The sequence below is a fragment of the Lutra lutra genome, chromosome 9 (genome assembly GCF_902655055.1).
Source record: "Lutra lutra chromosome 9, mLutLut1.2, whole genome shotgun sequence".
NCBI classification, from domain to species: Eukaryota; Metazoa; Chordata; class Mammalia; order Carnivora; family Mustelidae; genus Lutra; species Lutra lutra.
The window spans coordinates 36,705,645-36,723,234 of NC_062286.1; the positions used below are offsets into that span (position 1 = coordinate 36,705,645).

At 47.2% G+C, this 17,590-nt stretch overlaps 1 long non-coding RNA gene across 11 annotated transcripts in view; it reads right to left on the minus strand.

The window, feature by feature from the left end:
• LOC125108497 (uncharacterized) overlaps window positions 1–17,590 on the minus strand; it is a 149,122-nt gene that overhangs the window by 13,053 nt on the left and 118,479 nt on the right. For 3 of the 11 annotated variants that reach the window (XR_007129937.1, XR_007129938.1, XR_007129931.1), the window contains exon 4: window positions 15,439–15,467. The exons of 4 other annotated variants lie outside the window; for them this stretch is intronic. This is a non-coding gene — a long non-coding RNA (uncharacterized LOC125108497). 4 more of the 11 variants (XR_007129934.1, XR_007129929.1, XR_007129930.1 and 1 more) reach the window with 3 other exon arrangements.

Below are 17,590 nucleotides of genomic sequence, written 5' to 3' on the forward strand. Positions count from 1 at the left end.
AAGCGTACGGAGGGAACATCTGGGCATGGAGATGGTGTCAGAGTAGAGAATTGTGTCTGCTGGACCGCAGCCCAGATCCACCCCAAAACAGCGGGGTCCTGGCAGGAAGCAGGATGTACTAACCAAAATCTGAGAAGAAAATGCTGCAGGAGACCTGCCAGTGTGGCCAGGAAGAGTTTAAACAGAAACTTCAGAGGGAGGAATAAAAATTAAAAAAAAAAAAAAAAAGCCCAAATAAATCTATAAAACCAGAGAAGACAAAGCACAGCACCAGAGTATCAGCAAGGGTTCTTGAGAGGAAAAGAAACTCCTCTTGCTGACTCAGGCAAAAGGGGGATGGATTGGACGTTATCGAGAGGCTCGCGGAGTCAACAGGAAAGCTGGTTTCTGAGCTGAGAGCGGGGTTCAGGCCAGGAGAGGAACTCAAGTGTGTCAGGTAACTCCGCGGGGTGTGCATGGGCTGCCCATGGGGCGGGGAAGCCCACTGGGGACAACACCCTAGAGGGACACCTTTGTACCTCTTTGTAGAGGGCACAGCACCCAGATCCCTCTGCCCACCAAGACTGCCCGATGGTCAAGACCATGCCACCAAGGAACACCGAATTGTGCAAAGGAAGGGCACGTGGATTCTGGGTTATTAAAACAACAGTGTTATTCCTCACCATATGTGTTGGAAGTGTCCAGCCATAAACACGGTGAATGACCTCGCATGTCTTAGGAGGAGGACTCCAAGGTCAGTGACCAGGCATGGAAAACCCATCGAGCAGGGTCAAAGGGTAAAGACAAATCCAGATAATTTTCAGGCATCAGGACCAAGCTTTGCGGAGCATGGGAAGGAGCCTAGCGGATGTCAGAGATGCAGGCCAAGGCCAGAAACATCTGGGCAAGTGAAGGAGGGAGTAAGGAGCAGGGACCTGTGGCCAGGGCTCAGGGTCATCTTTTTCCACCCTGGTGAGGTCTGTCTTGCTGGAAAAGGGCCGCTTTGATAGGTCCAGTTGTCATTAGCTTCAGAGTGGAGGAGGTGCCCAGGAGGGTCAGTGAAATCCCTTCCAGTCAGGAAGGCTCCTGAGCTCTCCCTCTTGGGAAAGCAAATCTCCCAAATTCAGAGTTTAGCTCCCCCTTTTCTGGGCATGGTGACAGTTCCCAGGAATAGGAGCCAAGTCTAAGCTCCGTGGTCCTACTCCTCATTACGGTTCTGCCAGGCTGGGGGCTCAGGGGGACAGGGGCCTGGGGCTGCTGCCGCCATCTTCCTTCCATGTGCGCAGCAGCGGAGCCAAATGGAGAGACTCGGGTCCTGGTGACATTACCAGGGCTCTGGACTCAGCTATGCCTGAAGCCGGGGTGACTTTTGGATTTTGCTTGATGGCAAGCCCTGGGAGAAAATGATCTGAGCCAATAGATTTTCTTTTTGTGTCTAAGCCAGTTTCTGTCCCTTGTAACCACACAGGGTTTCGACAATAGGCAGATAATAATACTAACACAGATCACAACTCTGCACTGTTTCTTTTATGACAACTCGGGGAGGTTAATGTTGTTATCATACCAAATTTGGCATAAGAAAACCAAGGTGTGGAAAGATTGAATAAAATTCCCTAGGGCCACACAATCTTAACTCGAAGGACTGGGGGTTCAGGTGTCCAAATGCACTCACAGAGATTGAGGGAAAACCCCCAATTCTGCGCATGTATGTGACTAGTCCCAGTGAGGAACAAAAAGGGAGGAAATATCTAGAAAAAAACCCCAATATGGCCACAAAAGGTGGTCACTGGTGATCTCAGATCTTTAGAAAAGCATGCCTAAAAGGTGAAAAAGGAGCAGAGAATCAAAGAGAATGTGCATGAGGGGGCCTGCCCCCATGACAACAACATTGAGAAGGTTAATGCCCAGAATAAGCAGGGACCTACAAAATGGCCACGATTGCACAAGGGTTTCTCAAGCTCCCTGAAAAATCCAACAAGGAAGGGATAGGCCTGTGCATGGAGAAAATGCTCAGATGTAAAGACTCGACCAAAAAGAGAGCCAGCATTTCCAATTTAGCTTCCCACTCTTCTAGTTTTTCCGAATGTTCTTGAACAAGGTAGAGCCCAGGACCAATGAGAAGACAAGACCGCACTCAAGTCCGCTAAAGGAGTTAGTCTTCAGCCCAGCACCGAAGAAAGTCTCAGAGGACCTCAAAGAAGCACTGTGATTCAATACTGGGATGTTAGCTCCTAAGCAAACTGCCCATTCTCAAAATTGTAAAAAGGAGAGATTGCTTCCTGGCAATCCCTGGGGGAATATTCTAGAATAATAGACCATGCGGATTGAAAACATTGCAAAAAGAATTTGAGGGACAACAGGGTTCAGGTCCCCCAAAACACTAGGAATCTCTTTCGAGGTGCATCTGGTAAGCACTGTATGCCTAAAATAATGTCAGCAAAGCAGCTGGAGTCCTGGAGGGTCCTTTGATACCACTGATAGGGCAGGAATCCAGCAGCATCCTGGCCAAGAGTATCAGCGTTGGGAACTGCAGCAAATTCTGACCCACCAACTTCTCTCTGCATGCCCAAGGCAATTCACTTTCTCTCTTGAAGGTACAAGATCGTTCTTGCGCGTCCAATGGGCATAAGAACAGAGCCCACCCGAGATTTGCATAAATAACCAAATTGTGAATGACACAAAGTCATTTCAACTGGATGGAACAGGACGCCAAACCACTAACATCGATCCAAATTAAATCAGAATATATATCAATACCACCACGGAGAATTAAAAATGCAACTGAGAAGAAGGTGCTGGATAGGAACATGACTGTTTTGCCAGCTGCCTATGTGAAAATAAGATCTGGGGAGTAGCCCAAATGTCCAACAACAGCGTGTGAAAGGGCAAAGGAAACGGAGTGGCCCCAGAATAGTAGAGAGCTCTTGAGGGAATCAGTCAGTATATTCTCACACCTGGCCATAGAGATGGAAATTATGTGACAAGATGAAAAGCCAAAGACCAAATGACATATATATGGGATAGAGTTATGTAAAAATGTTACAGGTAAATTTATAGCCAGTGTCAAAATGTTTTCTGTAAAAGTTTTACCTTCACCCCCTGGAACAAAAGAAAGTCTGGCAATTTTAGTTGCTATGGGATTAATGTCTGTAAAGGACGTGAGGGCTAAAAGCCAACACGATTTTAGTTGTACCAGCTAAAGTATAAATTCGGGGTATGCTGCCTGCAGGGGTCTGTCCCGGCGCCCCCAGTGACTGTCCTGTGGGAGCTCAGCCTGTGATGGGACAGGTCATGGGTCCGGCCACCCCACACAGGCTGATTCGTGTACTTTTGGATTGGCCTGAAGAAAACTAACAATAATTTCCAGATAGACGAAAGAGTTAAATGTGGAAAATGAACTCCTCGTAAAAGAAAATAGGAATAAACACTTATCCGTGCCTGGGAGAGATGAAAATTTCCTATGGGTGAAATTAATGGGAATAGCCACAGAGGAAAATATTAGCAGATATAAAAATATGAAAATTTCTCAGTCCTGAGTCACTATAACAAAATTAAAAGGCAAGAAAATGTCTGGGGAACCTACATGACGCATAGTAGGTGAATTGCATGTAGCGTACAACCAGCAGAAAAAATGGGCAAAAACAGGACAAAGCGACTTGAAGGAAAATCGATGCAAATAAATGGTTTGTAAGAAATCAAAAGATGTTCAAACTTGCAAACAACCAAGGAAATACAAATAAAAGGAGTAAGCTAACATTTCTCTTTCAAGACAGCAAAAAAAAAAAAAAAAAAAAAAAAGGACAATTTATCCAAGGATACAGGGACAAGGGTGACCGTGTAGGTGGGAGTGCTAATTGGACTCTCTGGCTGGCACCCGCGGACTAGTTTATTTAACCTCCCACACCGTAAACTGAAGATAATCATAATTCCTGTCTGACGGGGTTGTCGGGAGGAGTGGGTGAGATCACTCCCCACCAGTGGTGACACTTCAAGGCATCTTTTCTCATTAGAGGTAAGCAAGCAGGGTATGGCTGGATAAATCATGATGCACTTACGAGATGAAATTGTACACAGACATTAAGTATATTGTAAAAGATGATTTCCTAATGAAGATAGATACTACGATCCTATTAGAGTAAAGGGAAATGCACACATATTTTTTATATACAGAGAAAAGACGACTGAAGTTTCGGTTTTTCCCTTCTAGTGGTTTTCTTTAAGTGATGGTGATTTTTTTTTTTTTTTAAAGAAAAGACAAAAGCTATAAGGACCAGAAACAAATAAACAAAAATGTGAAACATTGTATTGAGACTAACCAAAGTCAAAACGAAGTGATATCTCCTATACCGTGTTCCAAGAATTGTCCACTGGCATGTTTAGATGGCTGGAAACCTCGAATTGCACAAAATAGTTGGAGAAGATGGTTATGTTGTGTGGACTGAAAGAGCTAAGGTTTTGTGGGGGTCGTGACATCTGTCTGCACAAATCTGAAGGATGCCACATCAGGGTGTGTCCCGAGTTTGCCCTCTGGAACAGCACATTCCCTGCCTCTGAGTGACTGTACCATCCGAAGATGAGGATTCAACATTCAGGCCCTATGGACTCCCCTAGATGAGGCTGGGCATCTTGGCCCGGGAGAGCAGGCACGGACCTCTTGTTGGGGGCGGTCCATGGAGAAGTCTCCTGCCTTGCCCAGGTTTTGGATTTGACAATGTCTTTTTTTTTTTTTTTTTAAGATTTTATTTATTCACTTGACAGAGGGAGAAAGAGCACAAGTAGGCCGAGAGGCAGGCAGAGGGAGAGAGAGGGAAGCAGGCTCCCCACTGAGCAGGGAGCCCGATGAGGGACTCGATCCCAGGACCCCGGGATCATGACCTGAGCTGAAGGCATACGCTTAACCGAATGGGCCACCCAGGTGCCCCTCTTGTTTTCTTTTTAAGATGCAAAGCCATAGATGATTAATTATGGGACAAAGAGAGGGAGCGAGGACAACCATCGACAGACCAAGGGTATGGAAGGTGTGCTTTGTCGTTATCTTTTTTTTTTTTTTAATATTTTATTTATTTATTTGACAGACAGAGATCACAAGTAGCCAGAGAGGCAGGCGGGTGGGGGGGGGGCGCGGGGGAGCAGGCTCCCTGCTGAGCAGAGAGTCGAATGCGGGGCTTGATCCCAGGACCCTGGGATCATGACCTGAGCCGAAGGCAGAGGCTTTAACCCACTAAGCCACCCAGGTGCCCCACTTTGACGTTATCTTTAGGAATATTGTACCTTACATAGAAAAGCTGACATTGCATTCACTTCTGAGAGATCTGGTAGCAGAGGCAAAATTAGCCCAGAAGTTGTTTCATCACAGTTCGGTAAAACTTAAATAATTTCTCAGTAGACAAGCTCTGTGCAAGCTGGGTTAAAAAGGAGCTCACCAGGGGCGCCTGGGTGAGTTAACTCAGTGAGTTAAAGCCTCTGCCTTCAGCTCAGGTCATGATCCCAGGGTCCTGGGATAGAGCCCAGCATCAGGCTCTCTGCTCAGCGGGGAGCCTGCTCCCCACCCCCCCCCCCACCCCCGTCTCTCTGCCTACTTCTGATCTCTGTCAAATAAATAAATAAAATCTTAAAAAAAAAAAAAAAGAAGAAGCTCACCCAACGATACAGATCTAACCCCAGGATCGCAGGCTGTGTGATTGGTTTCCAGTGGGAAGCTCATTTAATCATCGGTAAGGCTCACACATCACCGGCCATGACAGTCGGGGTGTCTGGTAAGGTGAATATTAGAGGTGGGCAAATTGGGCCCCTGATATCCATTCATCACCCTGAAGTTTAGATCCCAGACTTCCTTTGGGAAGCACCCCCTGTTGGCAGCACCAGATCCGCTGGTTGGGTGGGTTCCCCTTACCCCATATTTGGGGAGGGGGTAGGCCCTCTTTGGCTTAGACCAATTAGCTTGTTCCTTTAACTTGACTTTGGGCCCATGTAACTTGAGGGGCCGTTTGCTGAGCTTCCTGGGACACAGAAATCCTCTCTCTTTTGCCAGAGCCTGCAGGAGGGGCCCTCCCTGGGTGGCAGAGCACAATGACTGAGGGGCTGTGCAGTGTAGAGAGAAGGGAGGGCCAGTCCCCCCCCCCCCCCGTCACCCCGCATCCTACGACGTGGGGAGAAGGTACAAAATTGGATCTTCAGTGACTCAGGATCCAAGAGCAGAGCCCCTGCCAGATTTTTCAGTTTCCTGGGTCAGTGCGTCCCTTGATTGGTTAAGCTAGCTTGAGTGGAGTTTTCTGTCATTTGTCCCACGCACTGCTGACTGGTATAATACCGAAAAGGACGCTTACATTCTAGTTTCAAAGATTGGATTGTTGTGTCTATGCCTTTAACAACCACCAACAAGCAGCTTAAGATAAAAATCTGCTTTTACTTTGTTGTCAGGATAGTGTTTTCAATACTTTATTCTAAAAACATGACCATTCTAGGAAGGATTTTAATAAAATTTTGTCCCCATCACCTGGTCTGACCCAGGGCAGGACCAGTCTGATGATCATGCAGTAACTGAGTCCCAGGTTCTGGGGCAACTGGTACATCCATCCTGTTCTGTTGAGGTGTGTACGTGTGGTGGTGGGAGTGTGGTGATAAGGCACAGAAAGTGATTGGTCAACTATAAACTATTACAAGCAGAATCAGACATCTGGTGTAAGTTACCGTTTGACAAAAGTTTTCTTTAAAGATCTAGTAAAACGATTGTGGTTCATTTTTACCAAACAGGGCCCAGCACTGCGAAATAAACCACATGAATTGCAAGATTTGATAATGTAGATCAGTGAGTCTTGAATCCTTCCCTAGTGCAAAGAGAAAGTGCCTTTGTTTCACCAGAGGGAAGTAGCCCAGACAAGGACACACCTCCCTAAGGCCCCATGAGGTCCAAATTCCATGGGAACTCTTCTCAGGTCTGGAGGAGGCCAAGACTATTAGGATACTGGCACACACACATTTCTACTCCTCCAGAAGGTGAAGATCAGCCAAGGGTAATCAGAAAGGCTTCTAAGGGATGAATCATATGTTTCAAGTTAGGATTGTATTTAGCTGCATTTAGCAGAAAATACCAAAAGACAGAAGCATAAACACAAGTGTTTATATACCTGTAGAAAAGTCTTAAAGAGCTTGTTTCTTCTTGTCTTTCTATTCCACTACCCTGGCCCTGGTTTCTACTCTCAAAGTCACAAAGAAGCTGCAGGAATTCCTGCTCTCACACCTACTGTCCTAATGAAGGAGGAAGAGAATATCTGCACAACTGAGTTAGTTCCTTTTTTATTTTTTTTTAAGATTTTTAAATTTATTTAATACAGAGAGAGAGCACAAGCAGGGGAAGTGGCAGGCGGAGGGAGAGGGAGAAGCAGACTCCTCACTGAGCAGAGCCCAAGGTTGGGTTGATCCCAGGACCCCAGGGTCATGACCTGAGCTGAAGGCAGTCACTCAACCGACTGAGCCACCCAGGCACCCTGAGCTAGTTCCTTTTAACTTACCTTCTCATAAATCCCATACTTATGCTTATACCTTATTGGTTAGAAATTAGTCACATGGCTGCAGTGACTAGCAAAGGGACCTGAAAAACGTAGTCTCTTAGTTGGGCACATTACCTCATGGATAAAATTAGTAAATGAGAGAATAGAAATAGGGTAATGGCCTAAGAAAGGTTCACTAGTAAAATATTATTCAGAACGAAAAATGCAAACGTGGGTGCATTTGCATTAGCAACACATGCCATCAAAACTTATTTCTGGGTTATTTTCAATGAGAATTGTCACAGGCTGGGCAAGGGGAGAGGATTTAATGCTCAAAGAGTTTGGTCTCCATTTGTACCTCCTTCAGCTAGGGTGGCAGAGTCCTCGGATTCTTTTTCCCCGGTGGCTGCAGCTTATAATAGGCTGTCCTTGGGCCATCACGGTATCTTATGATGGTGTAATTTGGACTCTTACTTGCTCTTCCTGCCTGTCTTTCACCTACCAATTTTCTCCTTCCTCTTCCTTCTCCTCATTTTTCTCCTTCTCCTTTCCCCTCCCTTTGTCCTCTTTCTCTTCCTTCTCCTTCTTGTTGCTGTTGTTTTCCTCTGCTGCTGGGTCACACCTGGAGCTGCAGAGGGAGGTTAGCTCTTTCTGTCCTGGGGCACTGTGATCAGAACTTTTTAACCTAGTTGAGGCAATGAGCAGTGAGTTGCTGGGCACAAGGTGACAGATACTTGAGGTCTGTTATTTTAGTTAAGCCTCACAACATCTTCATCTCAGGCTTGAAGTGAAGTCACTTGACCAGGGTGGCAAGTTCAGCGGGACAACAGCTGTATCTTGTACTTCCAGGAAAGAAGAACGAAGGTGTAGAAGGTCAGGGAAAGAACACGGCGTGGGGCACACCCGCCGTGACCTCCATTCAGGATCTGCTCCCCCTTCTCTGGCACCAACATCCTTCCAGGACCAGCCTGCACCATTTTGGTGGACTGCCTGGACCAGTGACCCAGAACCACAAACCAGCACACCCCACGTCCAGTGACCAGTCCAGGCAGATGGTCTCGTCATGCCATTCCCATGTCTGTCACCTGGGCTGCTGAGAGGACAGTCTTTGAGCTAAGCTGCTAGCAGCCAACTCACAGCCACCTCTGGTGGAGAGCCCCCCTCAAGAGAGACGGGGTGACTGAGACCTAGTCCTGTTGACATCATGGAGTCAAGCCAGTCCTGCACTTTTCGCGGTGACCCATACATTTCTTTCCCAGCTACTCCGAGTTGGGTTCCTTCCCTCACAGCCCAAGTGTCTGGACTTTTATGCAGGGCAAGCAGCCTGAATGCTCCCCTTCAGGCCCCCGGGGCCTGCCTGCAAGACAAGGGTGGGGGAGGAGCATTTACGGATGACAGAAGGAGAAGTTGAACAAACAGAGAAGGTTGTATTTTCTAAAGCGAGGACCATTTTTCTCTGTGTTTTAAACCAGAGGGTAAAAGGAAGGCCTTTTGGGATGTTTTCTGGCCTGCGGTTCTGAGCCTCTGTATTATACTCATTTAAAAGCATTTCTGCTCCTTAGAATGGAAAGCCGAGAAGAGAGGCAAGTGCAACAAGGCCTCTGTGAGAGGAGAAAGGAGGCATTTCTGATCAGTGGGGAAAGGTGGTTCATTCAAGAGAAAGTGCTGGGGGACACCTGGGTGGCTCAGTGGGTTAAGTGTCTGCCTTTGGCTCAGGTCATGATCTCAGGGTCCTGGCATCGAGCCCTGGTTTGGGCTCCCTGCTTAGCAGGGAGTCTGCTTCTCCCTCTCCCTCTGTCCTTCCCCCTGCTTGCGCTCTCTCCCACTTTCTCTCTCTCAAATAAATAAAGTCTTGAAAGAAAGAAAGAAAGAAAGAAAGAAAGAAAGAAAGAAAGTACTGAATGACAGGACGGGGGAGCCATCTGGAAAAAACAAAGGTGAATCCATATTTCAATGACCTATCCAAACAAAATCTACATAGCCCAACTATTGAAATGTAAAAAAGAAAAGAAAAGAAATCATAAAAGTTTTAAAATAAAATATTTTTTACCTTTTCACATCAGAAGGAGGAATGCCTGAGCACAAACACAAAACATAAAACCCTAAACAGAAAGAATTGATGAAAACGACTATATAAAAATCAAGTTTTCTCTCTGGGGCCAATCCTACCATAAACCAGCCCAAAAGGCAAATGTCAAACTGGGAAAAACTATTTTGACTAATATCACAGGCGAAGTGTGACTATCCCCAATGTACACAGATTCCTATCCCTCAAGAAAAGGCCGTACATCGACAAACGGGTGAAGGATGGGAATTGGTGAGCTGTAGGCATGGGGCTCTTATAGGAATGGCCCTCAGGCACCTGAAGAGCCGCTTGGCATCCCCTGTGGGAAGAGAAATGCAATTTACATTGACACCGAGATGCCATTTATCATCACTCAGGCCGTCCCATTCTGATCACGTGCCATCTTCAGAAACATGACAGGAGCTCGAAGGCATCCTTGATGTCTGTAAAGCAGGACAGTTTTAGGGGAGGGCAATTTGGCAACATCCATCCCGGCTACAAACGCGCTTGTCCCTTTCCCGGTGAACCGCGGCTCTGAGAATTCATCGAGCCACACTCTCGCGGGTTGTGAGCCTGGCGCACGAGTAAAGGCTCTCCGGCGTCGCCTGTGTTCGCCAAAGACTGGACACCATCCAAACGTCTGACATTCTGCAGCTGGTTAAGTGAACTAGGACAGTAGACTAACCTTTACATAACAAAATGTAGGCACAGCCTGTGTGTGCGGCGAGTGGTCCTGAACCGATCCCCGGGAGTCTGGTAAGGTTGGGGGGCGCTTCTGGAGAAGGAATCCAGGGGTCTTGAGGGGTAGCAGCAAGAGGGGCTCTTCTGCATACACTGGTCTAATCTTTTACATTTTGCGTGTGTGTGTGTGTGTTTTAAGATTTTATTTATTTATTTGAGAGTGAGATCGAGAGCACGAGCAGGGGGAGGGGCAGAGAGAGAGGGAGAAGTAGGCCCCCCACTGAGCAGGGAGCCCATTGTGGGGCTCCATCCCAGGATCCCAGGATTGTGACCTGAGCCGAAGGCAGACGCTCAACCATCTGAGCTACCCAGGCTCAGACCTTTTACATTTTGTACCACGTTCAACGGTTAAACATACTTTCTATTAAACATACTTCTAAACTTGAAAAAATGAAACATCCTTATTCTTCTTGCATCCCAAGGACAGCCAGATACGGCAAGGGTGTGCCCAGGTGGAGGCCATCCCCGCCCAACCCCACCTCCTGGCTAGGTCACAGCTGCTTGGTCTGGCGCCTGAGGTGTGAAGACAGTGGGGTGGGGGGTGGGGAGGGTCCCACTGGCCAGCTGCCCGTGATGGGAGGTACGCCCCTTGCCCGCGTCCAAGGCCGGCTCTCAGCCACTCCCCTGCCCTGAAGTCCTCACCCTGTTGTGCATTAATTAGTACACATTAATGATGGATCTTGTAGGGTCTCAGAATCCTTTTGGAGGCAGGCAGAGGAGAGCACGTTTATAAATTTTAAATAACTAAAAAAAATTTGCAGTTGCTGGTGCCCACTAGGTACTTGAACGTGTGGCGGAGGGTGAGCGAACATATGCCCAGGGCACCGCCTCCTCCGGGCAGGTTTGCAATAAAACTCCATGGTTCTCCCTTCTTGCCTCACGGCAATTAAACATGGACCTGGAGAGGTGAGGCGGGGGGCGGGGCATTTCCAGGGAGGGGCCCTGCTTCTGCTGTGGCTTTGCACTCTGTCACAGTGTCACACACTCCAGTTTCTGACCTCAGAGTCTGTCTTTTGAATTACAGCAGTTGTGGGTGACACCCTCTTGCCAAGCCCCTGGTATGCTGGCCTGGCACTCCGCTCCTTGGCTCTGGGGTAAGGCCCCGAGTGGAGAACAGACTCCTTTCTCGTGTCACAGAGGGGGCTGGCAGGAGCAAGCTCCCAGCTGTCACTCTGGGAAGGACGGGTGTCACCTTGGCACCGAAGGGCCTGGCCAGCTGCCCTGTGGATGTTTGGAATGTGCTCTCTGGGCACAGGAGCTGATGGCTGTCCTGGGACCTCTGGAAGGGTTTGGGTCTCATTGAGGCCCTCCCTGGGTCTGACGACAGGAGGGCTGTCAGGTGGGTGCAAACAGAGGGAGCCTCAGCAGAGACCAATCTGAGAAGCTACCAGGCAGAGACGGTTCTGAGCTAACGACAAGCCAAGCGAAAGGCCCAGAGCAGCTCCCCTGTGGACGAACCTACTGGCGTGGGCATGCACACATGTGTGTGAACGCGGCACATGTGCCATGAGTGTGCATGTGTGAGTGTGCCCGTGCATGTGTCACAAACGCACAGGCATCAGACAGATACAGGCACCTCCCCGTATTCACACACATCTGTTCCATGGTCTGACTAGAATCCCCTTCCCAGACTGGCCTGCCTAGTGGACTTTTTACACAAAGAAAGGTCCAGAGAAACGGGCCACCAGCCCTGCAGGATCTGAATGTTTGGGTGTCTGCAGGGGCACGCCGGGCTGTTTCCCTGGGCAGAGACATTGCGGGGAGAGATGGGCTGCGGACCTATCAGGGGACAGGGAGACAGTTGTCTCCTGCATCTTTGATGTAGGACCCCCAAGGCACGCAGCCTGGACATTGTTTTGGGCCCACTTGCCTGGCTCTGGAGGAAAGAATTCCATAGGCCCATGTTGGGTGATAAGCTTGGCCTGAGGAAAGGGGAAGCTATGAGGGGCACTTTCTGAAAGAAGGAAGGAGAGAAAGAGACAGAGACAGAGCAGGAGGGAGGAACTATAAACATGGACAGGAGCGGAGAAGGAAGCTGGATGGGATTCTGGAAAGGCAAAAAGGGAATCATGTGCAAGCCTACACCTGACTTTCTCTTACGAAATCACTTGCACTCAGATTGACAGGAATTAGCCTGAGTCCCACTGCCCAGGGCTCCTCTGGGTCTGGTTTGGCTGGATCTTTGAATCTCTAGTCATCATTTCTGGTCAACCTCAAGGAGACGGGGTGGCTGAAAGGGTCCCCTCACGATGGTGTCAGTGCTTGCGGTGGGGCTGGAGAACCTCTGTCACTCGCTAACCTACTAGGGACCTCGATGAAGTGACCTCCCTTCCCTGGGCCTCAGCAGCCCCAGGTGAAAGGCAGGTTGGATGTTAGCCAATAAAGTGGGCTATTAAAGCATTTATCTCTCAGGGGGTGGGGTGGGGAAGAAGAGTCTGGAAGCAGAAGCCAGTGTATGTTTATTAAATGGGAAAATGTATGGTGACACACAGAGGATTTTTCCTGAAAAGCCAAAATATATCTCCACAACCATCTCAGCAAGCACAACACTCCCAAACTCCACATGTGAGTCAGAAGACCATCTGCAGCCAGCAGAGAGGGGGTCAGCGGGCGCACGACTGGTGTGTCCCTGGGCAGGCACGTGTGTGGCTGCACGTATGCGTGTGTCTATACGTGTGTCTGTGCGCTCTGGGAACCGGAAGGAGCCCTGAGCAGCGTGTGGAAAGTAAAAGTAGTGAACGCTCAGCTTAAGCAATTGTTTTTCTCCTGGAGGCTAAAATTCATGGGCAGGGGGCCAACAGCCACGTTAGGATGAGAAATGTCATCTGTTTATAATAAGTTGGCAAATACATCTTGTGGGTGCAGTGAGCGTGCAGCACACCAGAACTCGTGACGCCGGCCCTGGCTCGGGGTTGGTGGCAAGCCCACCGGAGCTAAGACACTAGTGTTCGTAAAGCCCAGCTCCACCACTCGCCTCCTTTCTCCACCATCCACTTCCCTCCGGGGTGGAGAGACACGTTCCCAAAGATGGCAGCTGGAGAGCCTTCTGAGAGCCAACGGGAACTGTGGCTCCCTCCCTGGCGGGAACCACCACAGCCACCAGAGCAGAGACTGGGGAGGGCCTCTCCAGATGGCAAGGCCCTCAGTCCCACTGATGCGGGGAGCTTGGGTCCCAGCAAAGAGTCTCCTCTGAGGTCTTGGACTCTGTTCGGCCTCCCAACTTCTGGAAAAGCTCTGGGCTGCCCCTGCCCTATAGCATGGTATCGTCCATCCAGTCAGCTAAAGTTTCTGGGTCTGCAGTGCCTGCCACTTTTCAGAGCAATAGCAAATAAAATCAAAAGCCAGACCTATGTGGCAAGTGCTGTGACCTGTCACTGCCCAGGCATTCTGTGTGTGTTACCTCCCTGTATGCTCCAAGCAGCTTGGAAGAGACACCATCATCACGCCATTGTACAGACGGGAAAACAGAAGCTTGGAGGGCTTACACAGCTTGCCCAAATTCCTGCCGTCCGTGGAATTTGTGTGGAGTCTGGTTTGAACCCAGGTTTTTCCAATTCTGGAGTCCCAGCTCCTTCCATGCAACTCCACAGAAGATTTCTCTTGAACTATACAGGTCCTCAGCCACCCCTGGAGACAGTCTTTAGCTTTTCTCTGGGTCCTTCCTTCTGACCTTTGGAAACTCATATCCCCAAAGGGCACTCATTCCCTCTATTCAGAATTCAGTGAATAGTAACCCGTGTTGGCCACAAAGCAAGGACATCAGACTCAGACCCAGCTGAGAACTCTGCTTTAGACTCATGCTTCCCTTAGTCAAATTACTCAACCTCCCTGCCTCCAGTTCCCGATGTGTAAGATAGAGAGCGTTGAACCCCTACCCCACAGGATGGGTATGAAAGCTAAAGGAGATAAAACCTACCCAGCTCCCTGGCCAGTGTTTGCATAGCTCTGCTAAGGAGGTATGTGTGGTGCCAAATGTGATGAGGTAAGGAGGACATGTAGGCAGATGTCCCACCCCCAAGTTTCATTCTTTCCCCATCTTTTGACTTCCCAGGATGATGTCTGAGAAGGCTGAGCAGGGGGGCTGAGACATTCACCTGCCGAGTTAACAAGCTTCTCTTCTCGGTCAGCGGAGATCATGTGTGGAGCTTGGATGTTCATGCCCTGCCCTGGCAGAGACCAGGCTCTCCTCACCTTTTCCACTTAGATGGTATCACAGGAAGCTCTCTCCCTTTTTGAGTGGTAATAAGGCCATGTGGGGAGTCACAACAGGGCACTCTGATGCTCCATTTGAAGCAGTTATCAGTGGAGGCCCTGTGGGGAGCCAGAACTTCTATCCCCACCCAGCCATAAGGGAGAGGCCTCTTTTACTTTTACCTCTGTCAACAGATTCCAAGTAGGGAACTTGGACTTCCCACCTCACTGCCACCAACCATTTTCCCTTCCCCAGAGGAAGCCACCTGACACAGATGGTTAAAATAATATCCAGCATCTTGTGACACAATATTTGAAATGCCAAGTTTTCAATAGAAAATCACTCCTCATACAAACAATGAGGAAGATCTCAAATTGAATGAAAATAACCCATAAATGCTAATCCCAAGATGACAGAGATGTTAGGATGATCTGACGGACATTTTAAAGCAACTACCATAAAAATGTTTGAAAGAGTAATGACAAATACTCTTGAAACAAATGACAATTTGTTCCTGGGCAAGAAAGTTAAAATAGAAAGAAGAACCCAATGGAAGTTTTAGAACTGAAAAATATAGTAACCAAAACAATAACAAAAACCCTGCCTGAATGGAGGTGCTCATCCACAGTACCACAGGGAAACAGTGAAGTCAAAGATAGGACACTGTTCCATAGCCATTCTGGACAACAGAGAGAAGAAAATGAGCCAGAGAAAAAAGTAACAGAGCTTCCGGGATATGTGGTGCTATACCAAAAGATCTAACTTCCATGACACTGGAGTTCTGAAAGGAGAAGAAATGAGGGCAGAACTGAAAAAGTGCTCAGTTAAGTAATGGCTTAAAACTTCCCAAATGTGGCAAAAACCATAAAACCACAGATTTAAGAAGCCAAGACATCAAACAAGATAAACCCAAAGAAATCTATATCAAGGCACATCACAAACTTCTGAAAAACAGAGAGAAAAGAACATACATTGCAAACAGAGAGGAATGACACTCCACCTATAGGGGAGGAGGGGGGAAGAAATGTGAATGACAGAAAACTGTTATGAGAAACCATGGAGGCCAGAGTGTTGCAGTGTTGAAGTGGCCAACTCAGAATCCTATATTCAGCTGAAAGGTCCTTTCTAGTGATAAGATCCTTCAGTAATGAGAGGGAAATCAAAGCATTCTCCAAAAATCTAAGAATATTTGTCACCAACAGACATACAGAATAAGAATGGCTAAAAGAATTTTTCTTTCTTTTTTTAAAAAAGATTTAAGTTTTTGAAAGATTTTATTTATTTATTTGAAAGAGATAGGGTGGGGGAGGGGTGGTGCTACAGAGGGAGAGGGAAAGGTAGGCTCCCCGCTGAGCAGGGAGCCCAAAGCTTGACTTGATCCCAGGACCCTGAGATGATGACCTGAGCTGAAGGCAGATGCTTAACCGACTGAGCCACCTAGGTGCCCTGCTAGAAGAGTTTCTCTCTCTCTCTCTCTCTTTCTTTCTTAAAGATGTTATTTATTTATTTGACAGAGAGAGAGTGAGCAGGAGCAGGGGAAGGGGCAGAGGGAAAAGCAGGTTCCCTGCTGAGCAGGGAGCCCGACCTGGGCTTGAGCCCATCATGACCTGAGCTAAAGGCAAGTGCTTCAACCACTGAGTCACCCAGATGCCACTCAAAGAATTTTTCTAAACAAAGAAGGAAAGAATAAAACAAAGAGTATTGGAGCATCAGTAAGGAAGAAAGAAGATAAGCAACAGTGTTAGTAATATTGGACATTACAAGAGCTTTTTATTTTCCTCTTGAGTTTTCAAAATTGTGTTGATGATTGAGGCAAAAACTGTTAACACCATCTAATGGGATTCTAAAAGTATGTAGAAGAAATATCTGAGACAATGGACTATTATAAACAGAGAGGGTAAAGTGACATACAGAGAGGTAAATTTTCCACACTTCACTCAAACTTGTCAAATGGTGACACTTGTAAACTGTGGTAAGTCTCAGTAAGTGCAGAGAAATCATCTGATAAAATCCAACAAATATTCCGGATAAAAACTCTTAGCCAACTAAGAGAAGATGGGAACTTCCTCAACCTGATAAGGGACATCCACTAAAAATGTATAGCTAAAATCATTTTTTTAAAAGTAGGCTCCATGCCCAACATGGGACTTGAACTCACAGCCCAGAGATCGAGAGTCAGATGCTCTACCAACTGAGCCAACCAGGTGCCCCTATAGTTCCTATAGTTACCATCATCCTTTTCTTGTTTTAATTTTTAAAGGCTTATTTATTTATTTGAGAGAGAAAGAGAAAAAATACGCAGGCAGTGGGAGAGAACCTTTCAAGCAGACTCTGGACTTAGTGCAGATCCCAACAGGGGGTTTGATCTCATGACCCATGAGAGCATGACCTGAGCTGAAACCAAGAGTTGGGCGCCCAACCCACTGAGCCACCCAGACGCCCTGTTAGCATCATTCTTAATGATGAAAGACTGAATGCTTTCCCTCCTGAGATCAGAAATTATCAGAGACTCTATTCCATGCTGTCCTAAAGACTCTATCCAGTGTAATATGCAAGAAAAAGAAATCCAGAGATCCAGGTTGGAAATAGCAAAAGAAAGCTGTTTTTATTGGCAAGAGTCTACATAGAAAATTGTAAAGAACTAAAAAGCCCCTAGAACTAAAAAAATAACTTTAGTAAAGATACAGGATACAAGATTAATTCATAAAAATCACTTGCATTGCTGTATATTTGCAGTGAACCACTGGAAATTGACATTTTAAAAGTACTATTTACAATAGTGTCAAAAAGTATAAAATAATTAGATGGAATCTGACAAAAGGTGGAAAAGATCTACACATCAAAAAATTTAAAATGTTGCTAAAAGAAATGAAAGAGGACCTAAGTAGAGACAGAGAGAGAGAGAGAGACTGTGTTCATGGGTCAGAAGGCTCAGTATTTTTAAGGTATACATTCTCACCAAATTGATCTGTAACGTCAATGTGATTCTGGGAAAAATCTCAACAGGGACTTTTGTAGAAATTGACAAACTTCTTCTAAAACTCATATGGAAATGCAAAGGACTTAGAATAGTCAAAACAACTTTGCAAAGGAGGAACAAGGTTGGAGAACTAACAGTGTGGG